Source organism: Pogoniulus pusillus, chromosome 22, assembly GCF_015220805.1.
Source record: "Pogoniulus pusillus isolate bPogPus1 chromosome 22, bPogPus1.pri, whole genome shotgun sequence".
Taxonomy (NCBI): domain Eukaryota; kingdom Metazoa; phylum Chordata; class Aves; order Piciformes; family Lybiidae; genus Pogoniulus; species Pogoniulus pusillus.
Window position 1 is genome coordinate 2,517,072 of NC_087285.1, and position 27,324 is coordinate 2,544,395.

General features: G+C 58.1%; 1 protein-coding gene across 2 annotated transcripts in view; it reads left to right on the forward strand.

Annotated features, from left to right (window-relative positions):
- Positions 1-27,324, forward strand: part of PCDH1 (protocadherin 1) — a 107,307-nt gene that overhangs the window by 17,346 nt on the left and 62,637 nt on the right. The window lies entirely within an intron of this gene.

The window sequence follows — 27,324 nt, forward strand, 5'->3', positions numbered from 1 at the left end:
CAGCGAGGGGTTGCCAGCCCGGCTCTGCTGGTGTGGCTGAGCACCAAATAAAGGGAGCTCTGCACCCTCTGTGACTGCCCAGGCAGGTGGGGCTGGGTGGAGGAGCAAAGCACTGCCTTTTTCTCAGGCTCAGGCTCTGGCTTCCTCCAGGCTCTGGTCCTTCTGCCGCAGCGGGCACGGGGAGAACCGTGGGCTTCCCTTGGTGCCAGCTTTGGGCCTGGAGCTGCGGCTCTGAGGGAGCCAACACGGAGGGGGAGAGGAGTTGTTGGTGGCGGTGATGCTTCCTTCTGGGCATGGCGGGGGGCACTGAGGGGGGGGGTGTCTCTGCTGCGTGCTGCCGTTGGGACACTGCTCTTGGTCTAGCCCAGGGGGTTTCTGCTTGCGTGAGTGGGGCAGGGCGGAGGTAGGAGTTGGCTGTGGACTGGGAAGGGCTGCTCGCTGGTGTGCACTGGAGCTTGGAGCTGTCCCAGGAGGTGATGGGATGAGGCTGGAGCTTGCAGGATCCTCTTTTCCTCGGGCTGGCTTGGCCAGTTAGCTTGCATCACGTCTCTGCTTTGGCGCCTGTCGGGGTCTATCCTTAACTAGCTAAAGAGGGAGAGGGGGTGACAAGTGCCTGTGGCTTTGCCTTCTTCCTGGGGCCCCGTGGGTGAGGACCACTCCCTCTCCCACTGCACTGTACCCTCTGGAGACCCCCGCTCCCTCCTTTGTACCCCCCCACCCCGTGAGCGGCAGGCTGGGCTCCTGCCGCGGGGCTGAGCTCAGCTGCCCTGTTGGAGTTGACTTCAATAAAGTGTTCTATTTTTGAGCCGTTGTGCCTTATTTTCCCTGCTTCCCCTAACCAGGGCCTGGCTGCCAGCACCTTCCCAGCCCTAGTTTTCCATGCCCTTGGCCACGGGAATGCTCCAGGCCCCACGGTGCCCAGAAGTGATGCTCGCAGGGGCCCAACCGTCTGGTACAAAGCCATCTACTGCCATCTCCGCTGTGCCCCAGTGTGGTCAGCCCAGAGGCTTCATGCTACTGACTCCCTTTCTTCCTCCTCCTCACGTTGACATCTCCCATCACCAGGCACTGCCTGGCCAATGTTCCTCCAGGCCCTTGGCTTTGCCAGGACAGACATAGCCCACGCCAAGCACACCCACCCATGTAGGCGTGGGGACAGTGTGAGCCATAAACCAGCCAGCCTCAGCCATCTTCCACCCCAACGTTCCCCTTGAAGAGCTTCCCCTGGGTCATCCCCACCTCCTGCTGAGCCCCACCCATGTCCCAAAGGCAGAGCAGAGCCCTTCCAGGCTGTGCCTGGCTAGCATGACCCAAATGCAGCGGGTGAGGGCTGGCAGATGCCCACCCCCCACCCACTGCAGTGCCAGAATGAGGACGCACCCTGCTGCGGATGGAGTCTTGCTGCGTCAGCAGTGCCGGGAGGGGGGCAGCACCCCAAGCAGGGTGCTCCCCACCCTGGGATGTGATGAGCACCCTTGTAGCAAAGGAGAGGTCCTTCCAGGCAGGCTTGCTGTGGGAGGGTGATGGAGCCAGGCAGCCACGCTCCCTCTAAAGATGGCTCTGCCCTTCCCAGAGGGCAGCTTGGGGGTGATGATGCTGCCCTGAGGCTTGCTCAGGCTCTTATCTCCAGCAGGCTGGAGAGAGGATGGGTCCTAATAGGCAGGAGTAGGTCAGCATCCCTTCCCCAGACCCTGGGTGGGTTTGTCTTACATCCCTGTCTCTCCAGTCAAGCATCACATCTCTGGCACTCCCTCCCTGCCCATTCCCTCCTCTTTCTCACGGCTGTGCCTTCCAACTGGGGCAGCCATCCCCAAGGCCACCACATGGCAGCTTCACCTCTTCCCCAAGGGCTCCAACCAGCCTCACCAGGCTGCTGGAGCAGAGGAGCAGTGGTGCTAGGTGATATTTGCTTATCTGGGGGAACCAGTGGTTCTGGCTTTGGTGGTTTCAGACCTGTGCCAGCCTTGGCTCTCACAGCCTCCTCGTTTGTTTTGCTAACAGCAGAAGGTTTTATCTTGAACCCGTCCAGGAAGTGTCTGAGCCTCCTGGGGCCTCCTAGGCAGGCAGGGCTGGGACCTGAGGGGAGATGTGATGGCTGCAGAGGAGGAAAGGAGACACCAGCAACCACCTAAAATAACTGGCTCCTGCAGGGCTGGGCAGGGCAGTCTGAGGGCTTGGCTCAGCCTTGCTATCTGCTTCCCTTTGGGAACTCACTCAGAGACGTTTCCCTTCCTTCCCTCGTCCTCTTTGATGAACCTGGGCTGAGAACCCAACCTCTCCAAAGCCAGCGTGGGGAGCGGCTCCTTCCTTCTGCCTCTTGTCTCCCAGGCTCCATCCTTTGGGGCTTGTTTTGCTCCTGTGAAGTGTGTGTGGAGGGGGGGGAGGGAAGGGATTCAATGCATCTTTCCCAGCCAAGACAGCCTCAGGTCTCCCTAGCCCCCCCCAAACACCACCACCACCTGAGAAGCTTGCTGGAGTGATGTTAGCTTCAGCATGCTGCAGAGGAGGCTGCCCCTGCCTGCAGGCTGTGGAGCATTAATTACTCTCAGGGCAGGGGCAGGGGAGGGGAAGGAGAGGAGAAGGAATATTGTAACCATAATGGCCAGAGCTGAAATTGTCTTGTCTCAGGATTTAGCTTGGAGTCTCTTTAAACTGCAGGTTTAGGTGTTGGCAGGTGTCTGGGAAAGCCTCCTCCCCTCCTGGCTTGCTGGGTTTGCTCAAGGTCATTCAGGTGGAACCAGCTGATAAATGGATCCAGCCAGGAGCTGCAGGTGGAGCTGAGGGTCCTGGAGGGGACCTGCCCTGTTTCACTTTTACCCAGTTTTGGGAAGACACTGTGCTGGGAGCAGCTCCCAGGCATCACAGGTCAGCTCTTGGAGTCTGTTGTGCTTGGGCCAGATTTGGCTCAGAGCTGCAGGAGACCACAGGAGGGACCACGGTGGTGAGGTCCCAGGGGCTAAGCTACTGCTGGCAAGAGTGGCTGGGCTTGGCAAACCAACTGTGAAGGCAGAGTGGCTTCACTGGGGTGCCTGTGGGAGCTGGGGGAGCTAAGGGGAGTGGGAGACATACCATGGTGGCTTCTGGGGAGCTGGGGAGGATGCTGAGAGCCTCGTGGGCAAGACACAAATGTACACTGGCTCCTGGCAGGTCTGTGCTTGGGACCTGGGTTTGTGGTAGGGAGGGATGTAAAGCTCCAAGAGGTCTTTGGGCAGGGAGGGATGTAAAGCTCCATGAGGTCTTTGGGTAGGGAGGGATGTAAAGCTCCATGAGGTCTTTGGGTAGGGAGTGATGTAAGGCTCCAAGAGGTCTTTGGGTAGGGAGGGATGTAAAGCTCCATGAGGTCTTTGGGTAGGGAGGGATGTAAAGCTCTATGAGGTCCTTGGGCTTGTGGTAGGGAGGGATGTAAAGCTCCATGAGGTCTTTGGGTAGGGAGGGATGTAAAGCTCTATGAGGTCCTTGGGCTTGTGGTAGGGAGGGATGTAAAGCTCCAAGAGGTCTTTGGGTTTGTGGTAGGGAGGGAAGTAAAGCTCCAAGAGGTCTTTGGCTTTGTAGTAGGGAGGGATGTAAAGCTCCAAGAGGTCTTTGGGTAGGGAGGGATGTAAAGCTCCATGAGGTCTTTGGGTAGGGAGGGATGTAAAGCTCCATGAGGTCTTTGGGACCTCCACGTGAAGAGATTCCATCCTGGGACACAGGCTGGTGGTGCAGGTTGGCCTGGAGCTGGAGGCAGCCTGGGTGTGTGCAGGCTGTGGAGCAGGAGGAGGTGGCAGCAGGGTGCCACTGCAGCCCAGCCTGGTGGCAGCAGGGTGTGCTCAGCCTGTGCTCGTGTGGGGAAGGTGGCAGCAGGGTGGCACGAAGGGGTGCGAGGTGCCTGTGGCAGGAGCATGGTGGGGACACATGCCTGGGCCGTGCATCAGGGGTGGGAGATGTGAGGGGATGCACATCTGGGAGGAGGTGGCACAAGGAGGGACACAGCTCCTGTGCCTGGAGGAGGTGGCAGCCTGTACTGCTGTGGGAGGTGGCGTGGAAGGGGGTACCCGCTGGGTACCACGAGGAGAGGTGGCACAGGGTTGTGCATGAGCTGTAAGGCCTGGAGTGGTGGCAGCGGAGTGTACACAGCCTGAAGGTGGCAGGGGGTGGCAGCAGGGGGTGACAGCAGGGGGTGGGCATCCTGCAGCCTTGGCCAGGTGAGGACCCCTCTGTAAGCAAGCAGTGGTGCTCACCCTCTCTGCCTTGCTGAGGGGAGCACCAAGTCCCCCCTGCCTGACAGTCCCCAGCAGTGCCTGAGCCCTCATCCTTTGCTGCTTTGGAGGCTCACTCAGCCTGGGCTACCAGCCCAAGGCTCCTCACACCAGGTTGGGCTGCCTGCTTAGATGCAGCTCTGGTCAGTTCCCTCTTACCCTGCTGAGTCAGACGCTGCTCGTTCCTCCCTGCCCTCCTCTTCCTCTCTCTTCTCACGCCCTTAGGCTCTCCCTTGCAGCCAGTGTTGGGCTGTGTGGTGAGCACAGGGTTGGATCTGGAGGACTTCTCCTTCCTCATCCCCTCCACTCTCAGGCTGGATCCTCTCTTCTCCATCCCTCTTGTGCTCTGCTCAGGCAGTGACCTTCCCTTTCCCTGTTGCTTTCCCAATCCCTCCCACTCTCTCCTGACCTGCTGTCTGCTGGCCCTGGCACAGAGGGCTGTAGAGCCCCTGGCAGGCTCTGCCAGCCTATCCATGTGGTGAGCACAGGGTTGGATCTGGAGGACTTCTCCTTCCTCATCCCCTCCACTCTCAGGCTGGATCCTCTCTTCTCCATCCCTCTCGTGCTCTGCTCAGGCAGTGACCTTCCCTTTCCCTGTTGCTTTCCCAATCCCTCCCACTCTCTCCTGACCTGCTGTCTGCTGGCCCTGGCACAGAGGGCTGTGGAGCCCCTGGCAGGCTCTGCCAGCCTAGCTGTGTGGTGAGCACAGAGTTGGATCTGGAGGATTTCTTCCTCTTGCCCTCCACTCTCAGGCTGGATCCTCTCTTCTCCATCCCTCTTGCGCTCTGCTCAGGCAGTGACCTATTCTCCTATTCTCTCCTGACCTGCTGGCCCTGGCACAGAGGGCTGTGGGGTCCCTGGCAGGCTCTGCCAGCCCAGCTCTGGCTGCTCCATGCCATGAAAGCCTTGGCAGTGTGGGCAGTGCCCGCTCCAAGCCTCGCTGATTGATATTCCCAGTGCCGCTCGGTCAGGCTCTCAGCTGCAGTGCTGCTCCCTGCACTCCTGGACCTGCCTGCAGCCTGCTGCACCAACCACCCAACTCCTGGGGCATCACCTGCCATGGGAGGTGTCCCCAGGAATTTTGGGGGTCCCTCTTCCCAGAAAGCAGCTAAGGAGGCCGTGGGTGGAGTGAAGGGTGGGATGCAGTCAGAAGAGAGCACAATCACAGGCCTGGTTGGGTTGGGAATGCCCTCTGAGATCATCCAGGCCAGCTGTCAACCCAACCCCACCATGGCCACTAAACCATGGCTCCAAGTGCCATGGCCACACCTTTCTTCAACACCTCCAGAGATGAGGACTCCCTGGGCAGCCTGTGCCAATCCCTGACCATTTTGGCAGCAAAGAAGTTGTTCCTTCTCTCTGACCTAACCCTCCCCTGGCACAATTCCAGGCCATTTCTTCTCCTTCTATCACCTGAGACTAGGGAGAAGAGCCCAACCCCCACCTCAGTGCAACCTCCTGTCATAGACTCATAGATTCCAGCAGGTTGGCAGAGAGCTCCAAGCCCACCCAGCTCAACCTAGCACCCAGCCCTGCCCAGTCATAGACTCAAGCAGGTTGGCAGAGAGCTCCAAGCTCACCCAACCCAACCTAGCACCCAGCCATGGCCAGTCATAGACTCAAGCAGGTTGGCAGAGAGCTCCAAGCCCACCCAGCCCAACCTAGCACCCAGCCCTGCCCAGTCATAGACTCAAGCAGGTTGGCAGAGAGCTCCAAGCTCACCCAACCCAACCTAGCACCCAGCCATGGCCAGTCATAGACTCAAGCAGGTTGGCAGAGAGCTCCAAGCTCATCCAGCCCAACCTAGCACCCAGCCCTGCCCAGTCATAGACTCCAGCAGGTTGGAAGAGAGCTCTAAGCTCACCCAGCTTAACCTAGCACCCAGCCCTGCCCAGTCATAGCCTCAGGCAGGCTGGAAGAGAGTTCTAAGCTCACCCAGCTTAACCTAGCACTCAGCCCTGTCCAGTCATAGACTCCAGCAGGTTGGAAGAGAGCTCCAAGCTCACCCAGCTTAACCTAGCACCCAGCCCTGCCCAGTCATAGCCTCAGGCAGGCTGGAAGAGAGCTCTTAGCTCACCCAGCCCAACCTAGCACCCAGCCCTGCCCAACCAACCAGCCCATGGCACTAAGTGCCCCAGCCAGGCTTGCCCTGGATACTTCCAGGAAGCTGTAGAGAGCGATGAGGTCTCCCTCAGCCTCCTCTTCACACTACCCTCAGTTCCCTCAGCTGCCTCTCCTAAGACTTGTTCACAGGCTCACAGGATGTCAGGGGCTGGAAGAGACCCAAGGAGATCATCCAGACCAAGCCCCCTGCCAGAGCAGGACCACACAACCCAGCTCAGGGCACACAGAACACATCCAGACAGGCCTGGGAAGGCTCCACACAAGGAGACTCCACAACCTCTCTGGGCAGCCTGTGCCAGGGCTCTGGGACCCTTCCAGGCAAGAAGTTCCCCCTTGTGCTGAGCTGGAACCTCCTGTGCTGCAGCTTCCATCCACTGCTGCTTGTCCTGGTTCTTTAGACCCTTCACCAGCTTTGTTGTCCTTCTTGAGCACCTTCTTCAGAGGTGTTCCCTGGTGAGGACAGAGCTGGGATGTTCTGAGGTGGAATGGAGAGTAGGTTGGGGTAATGAGAGGGTGCCTGATGTAGGGCAGGAGGGGGTGGGATGTTGTGGGCTGCAGGATGCAATGGAGCAAAGGGGCCAGGAGAAGTTGCTCTGTGTCTGGGAACTGTGTCAGCTCAGGGTGGGGAGGGCAGGTCCAGGAGGGTGTGGGACAGCAATGCAGAGGTGGCTGCTGTGTGCTGGTGTCCACCCAAGCTCCCTGGTGTGAATTGTGTCCGTGAGAGTTGTGCAGCCTGTGGATGGGTTGACTCATGTGGGGTGTGCTGGGCTGGGTCACATAGAGCTGCAGCTCCCCTTCAACCCCCAGGGAGGTTGTGGATGCTCCTTCCCTGGAGGTGTTCAAAGCCAGGTTGGATAAGGCCTTGAGTGACCTGTTCTAGGGAGAAGTGTCCCCTGCTTATGTCAAGGGATTTGGAACTGGCTGATCCTTGAGGTCTCTTCCAACCTGAACCATTCTATGATTCTCTGATTGATGGTTTGTGGGGTGCTCAGCCCCTCTGGTTCCCTGCCAAAGCTCTGTCTTAATGCTGTCCCTGGAGCTGAACCCTGTGCCAAGCCCAAAGGACATTCCTCCTCCTCCTCCTCCTCCCACCTGACCTGTTGGGTGAGAGCAACCTGCCCAAGGAAGCCTGGGCACAGCCCATCTGCAGAGGACACCTTTGCTCCCACAGCCTGCCCTTCAAGCTGGCCTGTCCCAGCTGGAGTTACACAACCCAAGCTCTGCCCTTGGGAAAACCAAGATGCTCTTCCCATAGTCCCCTCTGTGCCCTGGGAAGCAGCCAGGCTGCTCAGCTGAGGCAGGGAGGCTTTCAACATGGGAGAAGAGGAGGCTGGCTTCAGGGACAAAAGGCTCCTCTGGCACTTTGGTCCCCCTCATGCCACCTCTGGTGCTAGCTGCAGCATCCAGCAGTCCAACCTGAGCGAAGCTTGGGCTTGGTTTCACCTCTGGCAGCCAGGGTCAGCTGCTGCTCAGCTCAGCCTGCCCCTAGTAGGTCCCACACTGACCTTGTCTTTGGATTTCTGGGCTTTTCTGGAGGTCTCAGGCTGCACCCTGGAGGATTTCCTTTTCCTTTTCCTTTTCCTTTTCCTTTTCCTTTTCCTTTTCCCTTTACCTTTTGCCTTTGCCTTCCCTTTTCCTTTTACCTTATCTTTCCCTTCCCCTTTCATTTTGCCTTCCCCTTTCCTTTCCTCTTTCCTTTCCCTTTCCCCTTCCTCTTTCCTTTTCCCCTTACCTTTACCTTTTCCCTTCAACTTCTCCTCCCCTTCCCCTTCCCCTTCCTCTTTCCTTCCCCCTTCCCCTTTCCCCTTACCTTTACATTTTCCCTTAAACTTCTCTTCCCCTTCCCCTTTCCTTTCCCCTTCCCCTTTCCTTTCCCCTTCCCCTTTCCTTTCCCCTTCCCCTTTCCTTTCCCCTTCCCCTTTCCTTTCCCCTTCCCCTTTCCTTTCCCCTTCCCCTTTCCTTTCCCCTTCCCCTTTCCTTTCCCCTTCCCCTTTCCTTTCCCCTTCCCCTTTCCTTTCCCCTTCCCCTTTCCTTTCCCCTTCCCCTTTCCTTTCCCCTTCCCCTTTCCTTTCCCCTTCCCCTTTCCTTTCCCCTTCCCCTTTCCTTTCCCCTTCCCCTTTCCTTTCCCCTTCCCCTTTCCTTTCCCCTTCCCCTTTCCTTTCCCCTTCCCCTTTCCTTTCCCCTTCCCCTTTCCTTTCCCCTTCCCCTTCCCCTTTCCTTTCCCCTTCCCCTTTCCTTTCCCCTTCCCCTTTCCTTTCCCCTTCCCCTTTCCTTTCCCCTTCCCCTTCCCTTTCCCCTTCCCCTTTCCTTTCCCCTTCCCCTTTCCTTTCCCCTTCCCCTTCCCCTTTCCTTTCCCCTTCCCCTTCCCCTTTCCTTTCCCCTTCCCCTTCCCCTTTCCTTTCCCCTTCCCCTTCCCCTTTCCTTTCCCCTTCCCCTTTCCTTTCCCCTTCCCCTTTCCTTTCCCCTTCCCCTTTCCTTTCCCCTTCCCCTTTCCTTTCCCCTTCCCCTTTCCTTTCCCCTTCCCCTTTCCTTTCCCCTTCCCCTTCCCTTTCCCTTTCCCCTTCCCTTTCCCTTTCCCCTTCCCTTTCCCTTTCCCCTTCCCTTTCCCTTTCCCCTTCCCTTTCCCTTTCCCCTTCCCTTTCCCTTTCCCTTTCCCCTTCCCTTTCCCTTTCCCCTTCCCTTTCCCCTTCCCTTTCCCCTTCCCTTTCCCTTTCCCCTTCCCCTTCCCCTTCCCTTTCCCCTTGCCCTTTCCCCTTGCCCTTTCCCCTTGCCCTTTCCCCTTGCCCTTTCCCCTTGCCCTTTCCCCTTGCCCTTTCCCCTTGCCCTTTCCCCTTTCCCCTTTCCCCTTTCCCCTTTCCCCTTTCCCCTTTCCCTTTCCCCTTTCCCTTTCCCTTTCCCTTTCCCCTTTCCCCTTTCCCTTTCCCTTTCCCCTTTCCCCTTTCCCCTTTCCCCTTTCCCCTTTCCCCTTTCCCCTTTCCCCTTTCCCCTTTCCCCTTTCCCCTTTCCCCTTTCCCCTTTTCCTTTCCCTTTCCCCTTCCCTTTACCTTTCCCCTTTAACTTCTCTTTCCCCTTTAACTTCTCTTTCCCTTTGCCTTTGCCTTTCCCTTCTTCTTGGCTCAGCTGTGTGGCTGAGAGCACCAGAGGAGCTCAGACCAAGGAGCAGGTCAACAACATTCCAGCATCCCTTCAAACATCTCCTACTTGGTTTTCATCAGAGCCTTCCCATGGTGTGAGCTGCTTCCTGCCTGGGTTCTTTGGGTGCTCACAGGAAGGAGTGGGTGGGAGAGGATGTTTGTGGCAGTGACCTGCTAGGAGGGCAGGAGAAGGCTCCTGCATTGTCTCATCATTTACATCCATAGTGGGATTCACAGCCCAGAGGTCCCTAAAGATGTCCCTGCCCCAGCAGGCAAACATCCTTCTGAGCCCTTCTTTGCTTGCAAAATGCTCTCCTCTAAACATGGCATGAGGCAAATACCCAGAGACCACTGGGCTGGCTGAGGAGCAGTGTGGGCAGCAGGAGCAGGGAGGTTCTTGTGCCCCTGTGCTCAGCACTGCTCAGGCCAGCCCTGGAGTGCTGTGTCCAGCTCTGGGCTCCTCCCTTGCAGAGAGCTGCTGAGGTGCTGGAAGGTGTTGAGAGAAGGGCAGCAAGGCTGGGGAGGGGCCTGGAGCACAGCCCTGTGAGGAGAGGCTGAGGGAGCTGGGGGGGTGCAGCCTGCAGCAGAGGAGGCTCAGGGCAGAGCTGATTGCTGCCTGCAGCTGCCTGCAGGGAGGCTGTAGCCAGGTGGGGTTGGGCTCTGGTGCCAGGCAGGCAGCAGCAGCAGAAGGGGCCCCAGGCTGCAGCTGTGGCAGGGCAGGTTGGGGCTGGCTGTGAGGAGGAAGCTGCTGGCAGAGAGAGTGATTGGCACTGGAATGGGCTGCCCAGGGAGGGGGTGGAGTGGCCGTGGCTGGAGGGGTTGGAGCCAAGGCTGGCTGGGCACTGAGTGCCATGGGCTGGTTGGTTGGGCAGGGTTGGGTGCCAGGCTGGGCTGGGGCAGCTTGCAGCTCTCTGCCAACCTGCTGGGGTCTGTGAGTCTGTGGTTCTATGATTCCACAATCCTATGACTCTATGACCTTGGCAGGTACCCACAGAACTGCCTTTAGAGGCAACACTTAAAGAGGGCAGCAAATCTCCCCCTTGGAACCAATCCTGCTCCATGGGGGCAGTGGAGTAGATTGGCCTGCTCCAGCTCCTCTGGGACATCCCCAAAAGCCCAAGCAACCTGAAAGCCTGAAGCTGTACAGCTCCCATCCAGGCTGCTTTCCTTCCACAGGCTCCAAACTCCTCCTGCTGCTCTCCCTGCTGCCAGGGAAGGCTCTTGACAAATCTCCATCCCTGCTTGGAAGGGACACCCCCACTCCCACTCCTTGTCTGAGCCTGGGACCCAGCTCCTGCTCCAAACATCTTGCTAATGTGATGTCTGCTGTTCCTCTGGCACTAATCTCTTCATCTCTCTCACTCCCTTCATCAAAAGCTCCCCAGCCCAGCAGAAAACCAGCTGAGTGTTTCAGATGTGTGAGGAGCCCTTCATTGCTATTCAGCCTGGGCAAGACCTTTCTTGGGGTGATGTGATTCAAGGCCCTGGGAGTGCCTGAAGGAGCTTGGGCTCTTTGCTGTCTCTTTTTGCCAAGGATTTCAAGCAGATCACAGTTTGTGAGGCACTATCAGGGAGGTCTCTTGCCCAGAGAAGAAAGCTCAGAAACCTTCTCTAATGTTCAGGAGTCTTTTTCTTGTCTCCTCACTCTTGAGCCATGAGTTGCAAAGCCTGGCCCAAGGACTTGACAGCTCACCTAGGATTTGAGGGTGGTAACAGCAAACTGGCCTCAGATCATCCATCTGCTCATGCCCAGTGAGAGCTAAAGGGTGGGCAGCAAGAGGCTGGCACCAGACTCTTGTCAGTGGTGCCCAGGGACAGGGCACAAGCTGGAATCCAGAAGGAGAAGCCTGTTTGGTGTGAGGGTGTTGGAGGACTGCCTGGAGCAGGCTGCTGAGAGAGTCTCCTTGTGTGGAGACCTTCCAACCCCATCTGGGCACTGTGCTGCTGGGCAAGCTGCTGTGGGTGCCCTGCTTTAGCTTCCAACCCCATCTGGGCACTGTGCTGCTGGGCAAGCTGCTGTGGGTGCCATGATGGAGCAGGGGGAGTTGGGCTGGAGGATGTCCAGAGGTCATAGACTCATAGAATGGTGTAAGTTGGAAGGGTTTTTCCCCACTCTTGAGCCATGAGTTGCAAAGCTTGGCCCAAGGACTTGACAGCTCACCTAGGATTTGAGGGTGGTAACAGCAAACTGGCCTCAGATCATCCATCTGCTCGTGCCCAGTGAGAGCTAAAGGGTGGGCAGCAAGAGGCTGGCACCAGACTCTTGTCAGTGGTGCCCAGGGACAGGGCACAAGCTGGAAGAATCCAGGAGGAGAAACCTGTTTGGTGTGAGGGTGTTGGAGGGCTGCCTGGAGCAGGCTGCTGAGAGAGTCTCCTTGTGTGGAGAGCTTCCAACCCCATCTGGGCACTGTGCTGCTGGGCAAGCTGCTGTGGGTGCCCTGCTTTAGCTTCCAACCCCATCTGGGCACTGTGCTGCTGGGCAAGCTGCTGTGGGTGCCCTGCTTTAGCTTCCAACCCCATCTGGGCACTGTGCTGCTGGGCAAGCTGCTGTGGGTGCCATGATGGAGCAGGGGGAGTTGGGCTGGAGGATGTCCAGAGGTCATAGACTCATAGAATGGTTTAGGTTGGAAGGGATCTCAAAGCTCAGCCAGTTCCAACACTAGAACAGGTCACTCAAGGTCTCATCCAAGCTGGCCTTGGACACCTCCAGGGAGGTTGTGGAGCACAGAAGCACAGAATGTGATCTTTGATCACATTCTGTGCTTCTGTGCTCCACAACCTCCCTGGGCAACCTGTGCCAGGGTCTCACCACCCTCAACCTGTGCCAGGGTCTCAGCACCCTCAACCTGTGCCAGTGTCTCACCACCCTCAGCCTGTGCCAGTCTCTCACTGCAAAGAACCCTTTCCTGACATCCAGTTTCAATCTCCCCTCTGCCACTTCAAACCCATCCCTCCTCCTCCTCTCATTTCAAGACCTTCTCAATAGTCCCTCCCCAGCCTTCCTGTAGCCCACTTCAGATCCTGGAAGGCCACTCTAAGGTCTCCTCTAAGCCTTCTCTTCTCCAGGCTGCAGAGCCCCAACACTTGGAGCCAATCCTCAGAGCAGAGGAGGTCCTTTCCAACCTCCCCCATGCTGGGATTTAGGGGTTCAGTAACCAGTTCTGGTCATCTAGGCTGGGTGCAGTCTCTGGCAGTGTGTTGGGCAGCAGCAAACCAACATCTTGAAGCAGAGATATTAGGCATGGATGAAGGACACAGAGAAGTGGACACAGCCTCAAGGTGTGCCAGGGCAGAGCTGATTGCTGCCTGCAGGGAGGCTGTAGCCAGGTGGGGTTGGGCTCTGGTGCCAGGCAGGCAGCAGCAGCAGAAGGGGCCCCAGGCTGCAGCTGTGGCAGGGCAGGTTGGGGCTGGCTGTGAGGAGGAAGCTGCTGGCAGAGAGAGTGATTGGCACTGGAATGGGCTGCCCAGGGAGGGGGTGGAGTGGCCGTGGCTGGAGGGGTTGGAGCCAAGGCTGGCTGGGCACTGAGTGCCATGGGCTGGTTGGTTGGGCAGGGCTGGGTGCCAGGCTGGGCTAGGGGAGCTTGCAGCTCTCTGCCAACCTGCCTGATTCTATGACTGCATAGGGCTGGGTTGGGCTGGATGAGCTTAGGGCTCTCTTCCAACCTGCTGGATCCTGTGTCTGGATAGGGCTAAGTTGGGCTGGATGAACTTGGAGGTCTCTTCCAACCTGCTAGATCCTATGTCTGGATAGGGCTGGGTTGGGCTGGATGAGCTTGGGGCTCTCTTCCAACCTGCTGGATCCTATGTCTGGATAGGGTTGGGTTGGGCTGGATGAGCTTGGGGCTCTCTTCCAACCTGCTGGATCCTATGTCTGGATAGGGCTGGGTTGGGCTGGATGAGCTTGGAGCTCTCTTCCAACTTGCTGGATCCTGTGGCTGGATAGGGCTGGGTTGGGCTGGATGAGCTTAGGGCTCTCTTCCAACCTGCTGGATCCTATGGCTGGATAGGGCTGGGTTGGGCTGGATGAGCTTGGGGCTCTCTGCTTGATTCTATGAAAAGAAGGCTCCAGGGAGACCTTAGAGCTGCATCTCAATGTCTGAAGGAGACCCACAGGAGGGCTGGGGAGGGACTGTCCAGAAGGGCACATGGTGATAGGATGAGAGGCAATGGTTTGCAAGCTACCTATGTTCTGTGGTGCCAAAGCTCCTGGCTGAGGCACTCAGTGCCATGATTCAGTTAATGAGAAGGCACAGGTGAGAGGTTGAAGTCAAAGATCCCAGAGGTCTTTTCCAACCTGCTTAATTCTGTGGTGCTGTGCCCATCAGAAGGGTAATGACAGGGGCAGTGCAGGCAACAGAAGTGGCCTCAGCAAGCCTTACAACATCACTTGCCTCACCTGTTTGGTGTGTCCCCAAATGAAGGCTTGTCTCACCCAGTGGCATCACTCATCATCAGGTGCAGGTTGGTTGCAGAGGTTGGTTGCCTTCCCTAAAGGGAGGGCTCTGACAGTGTCTGGCCCATGGCAGTTCACAGAGCAAGCAGCAAAAGCTTCTGCCCTTGGCCTAAAGGCAGTGGAAGTGGTTTAGAAAGCAGGGTTGAGATCAGGGGAAATGGGCAGCTTGGAAAGAAAGCAGCAGGAGAAGTGGCTGGTGGAGGGAGGGGATTCTCCTCCTCTGCTCTGCTCTGCTCTGCTCTGCTGAGACCTCACCTGGAGTCCAGCATCCAGCTCTGGAGCCCCTGGGCCAAGAGGGCTGTGGAGATGCTGGAGAGTGTCCAGAGCAGGGCCAGGAGGATGCTGAGAGGCTGCAGCAGCTCTGCTGTGAGCACAGACTGAAAGAGTTGGGGCTGTGCAGGCTGGAGCAGAGGAGGCTCCCAGGAGACCTTCTTGTGGCCTGCCAGGAGCTGAAGGGGCTCCAAAAAAGCTGGGGAGGGACTTTTGAGGCTGTGAGGGAGTGGCAGGAGTGGGGGGAATGGAGCAATGGTGGAGGTGGGGAGAGTGAGGCTGGAGGGGAGGAGGAAGTTGTTGAGCAGGAGAGTGGTGAGAGGCTGGAATGGGTTGCCCAGGGAGGTGGTTGAGGCCCCATGGCTGGAGGTGTTTGAGGCCAGGCTGGCTGTGTGCAGCCTGCTCTAGGGTAGGGTGTCCCTGGGCATGGCAGGGGGGGTTGGCACTGCCTGCTCCTTGTGCTCCCTTCCAGCCCTGCCTGGTTCTGTGATTCCATGAGCAGTGGTTGGAGAGCAGTCTGCAGGAGAAGGGCTCAGGGCTGTCAGCTGGTGCCAAGGTGCCCAGCAGGCAGCACTGGTCACTGGCAGCCCAGAGCCAGCTGTGTGCTGGCTGCAGCCAGAGCAGGGAGAGCAGCAGCACAGGGAGGGGATTCTGCTTCTGTCTCTGCTCTGCTCAGACCTCAACTGCAGCACTGCCTCCAGCACTGGGGAACCCAGCACAAGAAGGAGCTTGAGATGCTGGAGAGGGGCCAGAGGAGGCCACCAAGATGCTCAGAACCTCTGCTATGGGGACAGGCTGGGAGAGATGGAGCTGTTTAGCCTGGAGAGAAGAAGGCTCTAGGGAAACCTCAGAACAGCCTCCCAGTACCTGAAGGGGCTCAAGGAGAGCTGGGGAAGGACTTAGAGAACCACAGAATCAAGCAGGTTGGAAGAGAGCTGCAAACTCATCCAGTCCAACCTAGCACCCAGCCCTGCCCAATCCACCAGACCATGGCACTAAGTGGCTTGTGACAAGGGCTGGGAGTACCAGGAGGAGGAACACTGAGCTTTGAGCTGGGAGAGGAGAGAGTGGAGACAGGGGAGGACTTTCTGGCAGTGAAGGTGGGGAGAGACTGGCACAGGTCACCCAGGGAGGTTGTGGATATCTCCTGCCTGGAGGTGCTCAAGGCTGGATGAGGCTTTGATCAGCCTGGGTTGGTGGTGGGAACTGTCCCTGCCCATGGCAGGGGAGGGGTTGGAACTCTCTGATCTTCCAACCCAACCCATGCTAGGGTTTTTCTTACCCTGTTTGGCTCCTTCCAATCCACCCCCTGCCCCTTGCAGCTACCTTTCAGCTGGCACCAAGCTAGGAGCAGTGTGGAGCTGCTGGAGGGGAGCAGAGCCCTGCAGAGGGACCTGGGCAGGCTGCATGGGTGGGCAGAGGCCAAGGGCAGGAGACTGAAGCAGGCCAAGGGCAGGTTGTGCACTTTGGCCACAAGAAGCCCAAGCAGCACTGCAGGCTGGGGCCAGAGGGGCTGAGAGCAGGCAGGCAGAGAGAGCCCTGGGGGTGGTGTGAGAGAGCAGCTGCAGAGGAGGCAGCAGTGTGCCCAGGTGGGCAGCAGAGGCACTGGCATCCTGGGCTGGCTGAGGAGCAGTGTGGGCAGCAGGAGCAGGGAGGTTCTTGTGCCCCTGTGCTCAGCACTGCTCAGGCCAGCCCTGGAGTGCTGTGTCCAGCTCTGGGCTCCTGCCTTGCAGAGAGCTGCTGAGGTGCTGGAAGGTGTTGAGAGAAGGGCAGCAAGGCTGGGGAGGGGCCTGGAGCACAGCCCTGTGAGGAGAGGCTGAGGGAGCTGGGGGGGTGCAGCCTGCAGCAGAGGAGGCTGAGGGCAGAGCTGGTTGCTGCCTGCAGCTGCCTGCAGGGAGGCTGTAGCCAGGTGGGGTTGGGCTCTGGTGCCAGGCAGGCAGCAGCAGCAGCAGAAGGGGCCCCAGGCTGCAGCTGTGGCAGGGCAGGTTGGGGCTGGCTGTGAGGAGGAAGCTGCTGGCAGAGAGAGTGATTGGCACTGGAATGGGCTGCCCAGGGAGGGGGTGGAGTGGCCGTGGCTGGAGGGGTTGGAGCCAAGGCTGGCTGGGCACTGAGTGCCATGGGCTGGTTGGTTGGGCAGGGCTGGGTGCCAGGCTGGGCTGGGGCAGCTTGCAGCTCTCTGCCAGCCTGCTGGGGTCTCTGAGTCTATGTTTTGGTGGCCACAGTAGGGCTGGGCTGCTGCTTGCTCCTGCTGCTCTCCAGAGGCTTTCCCCAGCCAAACCTTTCTGTGCTGCTGTCACACACAAGCTGTGCCCACGCTGCAGGATGCTCACTTTGGGGTCAGGATGGAGGGGCTGGCACCAAGCTGCCAGCAAAGCCCAGGGTCAGCAGCACCCTGCTCAGACAGCTGGGCTTAGGCTCTGCCAAGATGCTGCCCCCAGCAGCAGGCCAGGCCCAGGCCATGCAGTTCCAGCCCTGAGCTCTGCACAGTCTCTCCCTGCTGCCTTCCCCCAAGATGCTGCACCCAGCGTGGAGCTTCTGCACCAGCAGGGAGGTGCCTGTGGGGGGCAAGGAGCACATTCAGGCATGGGAGGGATGCTTGAGTCTATGAGTCCATAATCTCTCCAGAAGCTTTATCCCCCCCTTTGCAGATGGTTGTGGCTCATTATGTCCATCTCTCCCTTTCCAGTCTCCATAACAACCCAAAGCAAACCAAAAAGGCAAAGTGCCCTCCCTGGATGGGCTCAGAGCTCTGCTGGCCTTAGAGGTGAGGCAATCTCTGTCCTCCAGTTGCCTAAATGGCTTCCTAATTGCATTAGATCTTGCTTGGGTGTTAGATAAATGCCCTCTGCCCAGGCAGGTTGGCACTGGGCTCGGGGTGGGGGCAGCATCTTTGAGCTGCCAGGCACATTTCAGGAGGCTTGAGGTGTGTGTGGGGGGGTACCTGTGTGGAACCAGCTCCTATTTCCTTGGCTTTATTGATGGAAGAGTGCCTCAGGAGCTGAAGGCCACTTCAGGCTGGCTGCTCTGCCCTCCTGATTTGGTGGCAACCTCTCTGCTGACTGCAAGGTTGGCACCGGCTGCTTGTGGAAGCGGTGCCAGAAGCCAATTAGAGGAGCAAGCAGCTGCTGGCCAGGTCCTACCTGGCTTTAGGAGGTGGGATTCAGATGGCTTCAGAGAATCCCAGGGTCACTGAGGTTGGAAAAGACCTTGGAGATCATCAGGTCCAGCTGCAACCTAGCTGCTGTGACCACCAAACTCTAGCTGGGAGCTCCATACCTGTGTGCTTCTTGAACACCCCCAGGGATGGGGACTCCAACACCAACCTGGGCAAGGCTGTCCCAGGGCCTGAGCACTCCTGCAGGAAAGAAACTGTTCCTGACACTCAGTTTAAACCTTCCCCTGCTCATCTTTCCTCCAGCTGTGGGTTTCTTCTGTATCCTGAGCTGAAGCAAGCAAAGGTTGGGCAGCAGGGCTGAGACCTCACCTGAAGCACTCTGCCCAGCTCTGGAGCCTCTGGGGCAGGAAAGATCTAGAGGGGATGGAAGGTGTCCAGAGAAGGGCCAGGAGGATGAGCTGAGGGCTGGAGCTGCTCTGCTATGAGGATAGGCTGAGGGAGTTGGAGCTGTGCAGGCTGGAGAGAAGAAGGCTCTGAGGATGAGGAGATGAGGATGAGCAGATGAGGATGAGCAGAGGGTTGGAGCTGCTCTGCTGTGGGGAGAGGCTGAGGGAATTGGAGCTGTGCAGGCTGGAGAGGAGAAGGCTCTGAGGATGAGGAAATGAGGATGAACAGAGGGCTGGAACTGCTCTGCTATGGGGAGAGGCTGAGGGAGTTGGGGCTGTGCAGGCTGGAGAGGAGAAGGCTCTGAGGATGAGCAGATGAGGATGAGCAGAGGGCTGGAGCTGCTCTGCTGTGGGTACAGGCTGAGGGAGTTGGAGCTATGCAGGCTGGAGAGGAGAAGGCTCTGAGGATGAGGAGATGAGGATGAGCAGAGGGCTGGAGCTGCTCTGCTGTGGAGAGAGGCTGAGGGAGTTTGGGGCTGTGCAGGCTGGAGAGGAGAAGGCTCTGAGGATGAGCAGATGAGGATGAGCAGAGGGCTGGAGGTGCTCTGCTATGGGGAGAGGCTGAGAGAGTTTGGGGCTGTGCAGGCTGGAGAGGAGAAGGCTCTGAGGATGAGGAGATGAGGATGAGCAGATGAGGATGAGCAGATGAGGCTGGAGGTGCTCTGCTATGAGGAGAGGCTGAGGGAGTTGGAGCTGTGCAGGCTGGAGAGGAGAAGGCTCCCAGGGTGAGCAGATGAGGATGAGCAGAGGTTGGAGCTGCTCTGCTATGGGGAGAGGCTGAGGGAATTGGAGCTGTGCAGGCTGGAGAGGAGAAGGCTCTGAGGATGAGCAGATGAGGATGAGCAGATGAGGATGAGCAGATGAGGATGAGCAGATGAGGATGAGCAGAGGGCTGGAGCTGCTCTGCTATGAGGACAGGCTGAGAGAGTTGGAGCTGTGCAGACTGGAGAGGAGAAGGCTCTGAGGATGAGGAGATGAGGATGAGCAGAGGGTTGGAGCTGCTCTGCTGTGGGGAGAGGCTGAGAGAGTTTGGGGCTATGCAGGCTGGAGAGGAGAAGGCTCCCAGGAGACCTTCTTGTGGCCTTCCAGTGTCTGAAGGGGGCTACAGGAAAGCTGGGGAGGGACTTTTTAGGCTGTCAGGTAGGGATAGGACTGGGGGGGGATGGATCCAAGCTGGAGGAGAGCAGGTTGAGATTGGGCATTAGGAAGAAGTCCTTCAGCATGAGGGTGGTGAGAGCCTGGCACAGGCTGCCCAGGGAGGTGGTGGAAGCCTCAGCCCTGGAGGTGTTCAAGGCCAGGCTGGATGTGGCTGTGAGCAGCCTGCTCTAGTGTGAGCTGTCCCTGCCCATGGCAGGGGGCTTGGAACTGGCAGGTCCTTGAGCTGCCTTCCAAGCCTGACAATTCTGTGCTGCTGCTGTCCAGAGAAGCTGTTTCCTGGGCTGAGAGGTTGGACAAAGCTCCTGCAGGCTCTTTGGAAGGAGAATTGGCTGTGACCCTCTGGGCTGGTGGTGGAGTTGTGTGGTAGAAGGTTGGACTTGATGCTCTTAGAGGTCTTGTCCAACCTTGAGCACTCTGTGAGCCTCTGCTGCTTCCTCTGACACTTGTAGCAGCTCCTGGCTGCTGCTGTCCTGCCACCTCAGAGGTCTTTTAACCACTCTGAGCCTCTGCTGCTTCCTCTAACACTTGTAGCAGCTCCTGGCTGCTGCTGTCCTGCCACCTTAGAGGTCTTTTAACCACTCTGAGCCTCTGCTGCTTCCTCTGACACTTGTAGCATCTCCTGGCTGCTGCTGTCCTGCCACCTCAGAGGTCTTTTAACCACTCTGAGCCTCTGCTGCTTCCTCTAACACTTGTAGCATCTCCTGGCTGCTGCTGTCCTGCCACCTCAGAGGTCTTTTAACCACTCTGAGCCTCTGCTGCTTCCTCTAGCACTTGTAGCAGCTCCTGCCTGCTGCTGTCCTGCCACCTTAGAGGTCTTTTAACCACTCTGAGCCTCTGCTGCTTCCTCTAACACCTGTAGCAGCTCCTGCCTGCTGCTGCCCTGCCTTTGGGCAGCTGCTCTGCAGCTCATCCCTGCCCATGGCAGGATGATCCTTGAGCTCCCTTCCAGCCTTGATGGTTCTGTGACTCATTAACAGTGAAAGATCTAAAGGGCTGCTGGGAGCATTCCTCACTTCAGGCACTGGGATGGGCACAAGGACTTGTGGGCACAGCACAGCCATCAGGTAGATAAGACCTGGTGAACATCTGATGGGCCAGACCTGGCATCCCCATTGCTAATGTGCCTTGGGCAGCTGGGATGGATGTGGCCCCAGGCTGGGCCTTTAAGTCTGCTACTAATCCTCTTCCAGAGCTTCAGTGTCCATCTGGGGACATCACCTTCACTGGCACAGCTTGGGGAAGGTCTGGAAGTGTTTGCTGAATGCAGGAATGGTCTCACAGGTGCCCACAAACCATCTTTGAGTGGAGCTGGGTCCATCTATCCCCTCCCTTCTTCCTGCTGCCTGCAGATGCAAGCAGGCAGTTGTCATATAATGATAGACTCAGAGCCTCAAGCAGGTTGGCAGAGAGCTCCAAGCTCCCCCCAGCCCTACCTGGCACCCAGCCCTGCCCAGTCATAGACTTAAGCAGGTTGGCAGAGAGCTCAGAGCTCACCCAGCTCAACCTAGCACCCAGTCCTATCCAGTCATAGACCCCAGCAGGGTGGCAGAGAGCTCCAAGCTCCCCCCAGCCCTACCTGGCATCCAGCCCTGCCCAGTCATAGACTCCAGCAGGTTGGAAGAGAGCTCCAAGCTCACCCAGCCCAACCTGGCACCCAGCCCTGCCCAGTCATAGACTCCAGCAGGGTGGCAGAGAGCTCCAAGCTCACCCAGTCCAACCTAGCACCCAGCCCTGCCCAACCAACCAGACCATGGCACTGAGTGCCCTATCCAAGCTTGGCTCCAGCACCTCCATGCATAGTTACTCCACCACCTCCCTGGGCAGGAGGAGACAGAGCCAAGCCTGGCTTGGGCACTGAGTGCCATGGTCTGGTTGGTTGGGCAGGGCTGGGTGCTAGGTTGGGCACTGAGTGCCATGGTCTGGTTGGTTGGGCAGGGCTGGGTGCTAGGTTGGGCACTGAGTGCCATGCTCTGGTTGGTTGGGCAGGGCTGGGTGCCAGGTTGGGCACTGAGTGCCATGCTCTGGTTGGGCAGGGCTGGGGGCTAGGTTGGGCACTCAGTGCCGTGGTCTGGTTGGTTGGGCAGGGCTGGGTGCCAGGTTGGGCACTGAGTGCCATGATCTGGTTGTTTGGGCAGGGCTGGGTGCTAGGTTGGGCACTGAGTGCCATGCTCTGGTTGGTTGGGCAGGGCTGGGTGCTAGGTTGGGCTGGCTGAGCTTGGAGCTCTCTGCCAACCTGCCTGAGTCTCTGATTCCATGATTCTACGACTCTCTGAAACCCAGGTCCAGCTCTCCCCCTGGCACACCACTCCCCCAGGCACACCATTCCCCTCAGCCTCCTGCTCCCAAGCCTGGAGCTGTGTGCTCCTCTCCAGCCATGATGCCAGCAGACCACATCACTCCCCCCCCCTTGCTCTGGTGCAGCAGAGCCTCCCTCTCCCAGGAGCTGGACCGCAGCGGGTCGGGGCATGGCCATCACCGGCTGACCGAATGAGAGCTCCTTTGTAGCTTGGGACCCCCTTGAGCTCCCCATGGGGGGGGTTGGGGGGTGGTTTTGTTCAGCCAGCAGGGGTGTTGCCTAGCTCCAGAGGTTTGTCAAAGGGATGGGTTGATGAATTCCTCCCAAGTTGCCTAACCCCAGGAGCTACAATGGCTCCCTTGTGGCTTCGTTTTACATTCCGGGCGTCGGGTCTGCCTTTGCCTTTCACTCTGCAGGCCTCTGAGATGCTGCATTGTGGGGGGCTGGTGGGGGAAGCAAACTCCTTTGGCAGCTGGCTGAAAGGCTTCTGGCATGGTGGTAGGGAGGGGCAGGAGCCATGGGAGGTTGCCAGAGGAGCCTTGGTAATGGCGCATCCTGCTCCGGCGGCGTTGGGGATAGCCCTCGAGGTGCTTGATGGAGGTCAAAGATGCACCCAAGGTGCAACCTGGGCTGTAGGCAAGGCAGGGTGGGTAGCAGATGGAGAGAAAGGGGGTTCTGTCCCTCTGCTCTGCTCTGGGGACCTCACCTGGAGGGCTGGGACCAGCTCTGGAGCCTTCAGTATAAGAAGGATATGACCTGATGGAGAGGGGCCAGAGGAGGCCATGAAAATGATCAGGATGTGCCCAGGTGGGCAGCAGAGGCACTGGCATCCTGGGCTGGCTGAGGAGCAGTGTGGGCAGCAGGAGCAGGGAGGTTCTTGTGCCCCTGTGCTCAGCACTGCTCAGGCCAGCCCTGGAGTGCTGTGTCCAGCTCTGGGCTCCTCCCTTGCAGAGAGCTGCTGAGGTGCTGGAAGGTGTTGAGAGAAGGGCAGCAAGGCTGGGGAGGGGCCTGGGGCACAGCCCTGTGAGGAGAGGCTGAGGGAGCTGGGGGGGTGCAGCCTGCAGCAGAGGAGGCTCAGGGCAGAGCTGATTGCTGCCTGCAGCTGCCTGCAGGGAGGCTGTAGCCAGGTGGGGTTGGGCTCTGGTGCCAGGCAGGCAGCAGCAGCAGAAGGGGCCCCAGGCTGCAGCTGTGGCAGGGCAGGTTGGGGCTGGCTGTGAGGAGGAAGCTGCTGGCAGAGAGAGTGATTGGCACTGGCATGGGCTGCCCAGGGAGGGGGTGGAGTGGCCGTGGCTGGAGGGGTTGGAGCCAAGGCTGGCTGGGCACTGAGTGCCATGGGCTGGTTGGTTGGGCAGGGCTGGGGGCTAGGCTGGGCTGGGGCAGCTTGCAGCTCTCTTCCAACCTGCTGGGGTCTGTGATTCTCTGGGGCAGGCTGCCCAGAGATGTGATGGAGTCTCCATCTCTGGAGACCAAGCCCAGCCTGGATGTGGTTTTGTGTGATCTGATTGAGGTGATCCTGTGCTGGCAGAAGGGTTGGACTCAGGGAGGTCCCTTCCAAGCTCTATCATTCTGTGACTCTGACTCTTTGGCTGAGTTTCTTTTCCCTGTGTTTAAGGGAGGAGAATCAGCTTGAGGGGGGGTCCTGCTGAGAGCTGGATGTCTTTGCACTGAAGGGAGGAGTGGCTGAGGAGGGGCAGCATCCCCTTAGTCTCCTTCTAACACCCATGGGTGAGGACCTGCATGGTCGAGAGCATCAGGTTAGAGGATCCAGGACAGGCAGGAAGAGTTTGGGCTGTGCAGCCTGGAGGTGAGAAGGCTCTGGGGGGACCTTAGAGCAGCCTTCCAGTACCCAGGAGAGCTGGGGAGGGACTTGTGGCAAGGGCTGGGAGCAGCAGGAGGAGGGACAATGGCTTTGAGCTGGGAGAGGGGAGACTGAGAGTGGAGATGAGGAAGAACTTCTTGGCAGTGAAGGTGAGGAGTCACTGGCACAGCTTGCCCAGGGAGGCTGTGGCTGCTCCCTGCCTGCTGCTGCTCAGAACTAGGCTGGATGAGGCCTTGAGCAATCTGGGCTGGTGGGAGGTGTCCCTGCCCATGGCATGGAGGGGGGGGTTGGGACTGGATGAACTTGAAGCTTCTTCCCAAGCCATTCTGTGCTTCTGTGATGCCTTTCACAGGGCTCTGGAGGGGTGCAGCCAGCACCTGGTATGCTGAGGGAGGCTCAAGAAGATGTCTCAGCAAAACAAATCCCTGCTTGAGCCAAAAATTGACACCATGGCTGTGACCACAGCTTCCCAGTGCCAGAAGGGTGGTGGCAGAGCTGGAATGGGCACAGGGTAGAGGGGCAGCAGAGATGCCTGATGTCTTCAGGGGCACTGGCTGCATGTCCCTGCCCACTGCAGCTGGCAGAGGAGCTGGAGGAGCAGGATGCAGCTCAGAGCTCTGCAGTTGGGAGTGGGCAGAGTGAGGAGCAATTACTCATGTTTGCTCCCAACCCTGCAGGAAGGAGAGCTTCAAGGGAAAAATTAGCAGGCAGCAGATGCAGAAGCAAAGGGAAGAGCTTTTCCTCCTATCACAAGGCAGCACTGCTGCCAGGGAGGCCAAAAAGCAGGCATGGACCCAAAGAGAGCATGGAGTTGGTCATGAAGTGTCTGAGCTGCAGGCATGGACCCAAAGAGAGGATGGAGTTGGTGATGAAGTGTCTGAGCTGCAGGGGTGGAGCCAAAGGAGAGGATGGAGTTGGTGATGAAGTGTCTGAGCTGCAGGGATGGAGCCAAAGGAGAGGATGGAGTTGGTGATGAAGTGTCTGAGCTGCAGGGATGGAGCCAAAGAGGGGATGGAGTTGGTGATGAAGTGTCTGAGCTGCAGACATGGAGCCAAAGGAGAGGATGGAGTTGGTGATGAAGTGTCTGAGCTGCAGGCATGGAGCCAAAGGAGAGGATGGAGTTGGTGATGAAGTGTCTGAGCTGCAGACATGGAGCCAAAGGAGAGGATGGAGTTGGTGATGAAGTGTCTGAGCTGCAGACATGGACCTAAAGAGAGGATGGAGTTGGTGATGAAGTGTCTGAGCTGCAGGCATGGACCCAAAGAGAGGATGGAGTTGGTGATGAAGTGTCTGAGCTGCAGACATGGAGCCAAAGGAGAGGATGGAGTTGGTGATGAAGTGTCTGAGCTGCAGACATGGACCTAAAGAGAGGATGGAGTTGGTGATGAAGTGTCTGAGCTGCAGGCATGGACCCAAAGAGAGGATGGAGTTGGTGATGAAGTGTCTGAGCTGCAGGGGTGGAGCCAAAGGAGAGGATGGAGTTGGTGATGAAGTGTCTGAGCTGCAGGGATGGAGCCAAAGGAGAGGATGGAGTTGGTCATGAAGTGTCTGAGCTGCAGGCATGGAGCCAAAGGAGTGGATGGAGTTGATCATGAAGTGTCTGAGCTGCAGACATGGAGCCAAAGAGAGGATGGAGTTGGTGATGAAGTGTCTGAGCTGCAGACATGGACCTAAAGAGAGGATGGAGTTGGTGACGAAGTGTCTGAGCTGCAGGGATGGAGCCAAAGGAGAGGATGGAGTTGGTGATGAAGTGTCTGAGCTGCAGGGATGGACCTAAAGAGAGGATGGAGTTGGTGATGAAGTGTCTGAGCTGCAGACATGGACCCAAAGAGAGGATGGAGTTGGTGATGAAGTGTCTGAGCTGCAGACATGGAGCCAAAGGAGAGGATGGAGTTGGTGATGAAGTGTCTGAGCTGCAGACAGGGAGCCAAAGGAGAGAATGGAGTTGGTGATGAAGTGTCTGAGCTGCAGACATGGACCTGAAGAGAGGATGGAGTTGGTGATGAAGTGTCTGAGCTGCAGGCATGGACCTGAAGAGAGGATGGACTTGGTGATGAAGTGTCTGAGCTGCAGGCATGGAGCCAAAGAGAGGATGGAGTTGGTGATGAAGTGTCTGAGCTGCAGACATGGACCCAAAGAGAGGATGGAGTTGGTGATGAAGTGTCTGAGCTGCAGACATGGAGCCAAAGAGAGGATGGAGTTGGTGATGAAGTGTCTGAGCTGCAGGGATGGAGCCAAAGGAGAGGATGGAGTTGGTGATGAAGTGTCTGAGCTGCAGACATGGAGCCAAAGAGAGGATGGAGTTGGTGATGAAGTGTCTGAGCTGCAGACATGGAGCCAAAGAGAGGATGGAGTTGGTGATGAAGTGTCTGAGCTGAGGATGAAAAAGAACCAGCCCTGAACCCAGGATTGGCAGCTGGATGATCTTGAAGGTCCCTTCCAACCCCAACCATTCTATGAGCCTGTGATGTCCCTGGAATGAAAGTCTTCATCCAAGCATCCTCTGGAGCTAGAGGCAGGCACTGGTGATGCTGCTCCCTGTAGAAAGTGGGTGTGAGGCTCAGGATGCTCCTCAGCTGTAGAGGCTGGCACTGGCAGATCTCCCTTCCCATCAGGAAGATGAGATCCAGCAGTGAGGAGCCCTTGAAAGCTGGTTTAGGAGAGCCACAGCTCCACAGCTAAGCAAACAGGTCCAGCTGGAGAGCTGTGGCCAGTGGAGTCCCCCAGGGATCAGTTCTGGCCCAGTCCTGTTCAACATCTTCATCAGTGCCATTGCTGAGGGCACAGACAGACAGACAGAGCCTGCTCAGCAGGTTTGCTGCTGACACCAAGCTGGGAGGCTTGGCTGAGACAGCTGCAGGCTGTGCTGGCATCCAGCCACACCTGGGCAGGCAGAGCTGGGCACAGAGGGACCAGAGGAGGCTCAGCAAGGCCAAGTGCAGAGTCCTGCCCCTGGGGAGGGAGAGCAAACTGCAGCAGGACAGGCTGGGAGTGGACTGCTGGAGAGCAGCCCCAAGCAGAGGGAGCTGGCAGTGCTGGGGGAGAGCAGCCCTGGCACAGCAATGTGCCCTGGGGGTCAAGAGGGGCAGGGGGCTCCTGGGGGGCACTCAGCAGAGTGTGCCCAGCAGAGCAAGGCAGCTTCTCCTGCCCCTCTGCTCTGCCCTGCTGAGACCTCCTCTGGAGCACTGCCTGCAGTTTGGGGCTCCCCAGCTGCAGAGGGACAGGACCTGCTGGAGAGGCTCCAGGGGAGGCTGTGAGGATGCTGAGGGCACTGCAGCAGTGCCTGGTGAGGAGAGGCTGAGGGCCCTGGGGCTGCTTAGTCTGGAGAGGAGAAGCCTGAGAGGGGATTGAATCAATGTCTGGAACTCTGTGAGGGCTGGGGGTGAGGAGGGGGGGACAGGCTCTGCTCACTGCTGCCTGGGACAGGACAAGCAGCAGTGGATGGAAGCTGCAGCACAGGAGGTTCAGCTCAGCACAAGGGGGAACTTCTTGCCTGGAAGGGTCCCAGAGCCCTGGCACAGGCTGCCCAGAGAGGTTGTGGAGTCTCCTTGTGTGGAGCCTTCCCAGGCCTGTCTGGATGTGTTCTGTGTGCCCTGAGCTGGGTTGTGTGGCCCTGCTCTGGCAGGGGGCTTGGACTGGATGAGCTCTTTGGGTCCCTCCCAACCCCTAACATCCTGTGAACCTGTGAACCAAGCCCCAGCTTGGCCTGAACTCATCTTCCTCATCCATCACAGACCTCAGCTGCCTTTTACCCCATCCCCACACAGCCCCACAGCAGCAGGTAAAGGTGTGGAGCCCACACATTGGGAAGCCTTTGGAGAGCAAGGGAGATGTGGAAAGCAACCCTCATGAGTTGTCCACCATCCCCTAACACCCTGTGAGCCTGTGACCAGACAGCTCTGCCCCCAAACAGTGGCAGAGTGGTGCCAGCAGCTGGAAGGAGGGATGAGGGAAGGATGCTGAGGGAATCCTGAGGGATAGGAGGAGGAGGAAAGATGAAAAGGAAGGAGTGTGCAGAGTGTGAGAAATGAGCTAGGGAGCAGAGAACAGTGACACTGGGAGGTCTCTTCCAACCTGGTTGATCCTGTGACAAGGAAAGCCAAACCAAAACCCAGCCCAAACCACTGGGAGCAAATCAATCCTGCCAAGCCCTGTGCTCTAAGCAGGGCTTTAAAATCCTGCTGGGAAGAGATGGGATCCAGCAACTGGCAGCTGCAAAGAGAGGCTGGGAAAGGGCTAACTATGGAGACAAATAGCTGCTGAAGTAGTCC